Consider the following 600-nt stretch of genomic DNA (forward strand, 5'->3'; position numbering starts at 1 on the left):
AGCAAACGCAGGCCCTAAGATGAACGAGCACGATGCCGGAGGACTGAGGAGGGAGGCCAGTTGCTGTAGGGGAAACTCTTACCTCAAGTCCTTTTCCTGGTTTCAAGGGCGCGCTTATGGAATTTAATAGGGCCAGAAGGCGCGCTTTACAGGGTACGCCTGCCATGTGCTGCAGTGCGCCTTGCTGCAGCTGGTGCTGCATGGGAACTTAGCAGTCAAGTTCAACCAAGCCATATTTCTGCATGTGCTAACACTATAGATAATTGTTAAACACTGACGTGGCCCTCAGTAGGCCTCCTGGACGCATGCACAAATTCAGACAGAGCATGTGTACCACTGTTATAGCGTGAGTCCTCAGTCTTATCCTAGGACGGCCGTGACCTGCAACGGAGCTGAAATGCTTCCAGAGCGATTGGCCCCCTCTCCACTCACAAGGCATCATGGAACCGTCGGCCCATTGGCCTGGGTCCAGGGGAGAGAAAACAGATTCACACGGGTCGTAACACACCTCGCTGCAGCTTGTGCTGCAACGCATCTCCACGTGCATGCACGACTAACCACGATTGCTGCATGGGCTAACACGACAGGCCATTATTAACC

The sequence above is a fragment of the Eimeria mitis genome, genomic scaffold, assembly GCF_000499745.2.
Source record: "Eimeria mitis Houghton genomic scaffold, Emh_scaff5168, whole genome shotgun sequence".
Taxonomy (NCBI): domain Eukaryota; phylum Apicomplexa; class Conoidasida; order Eucoccidiorida; family Eimeriidae; genus Eimeria; species Eimeria mitis.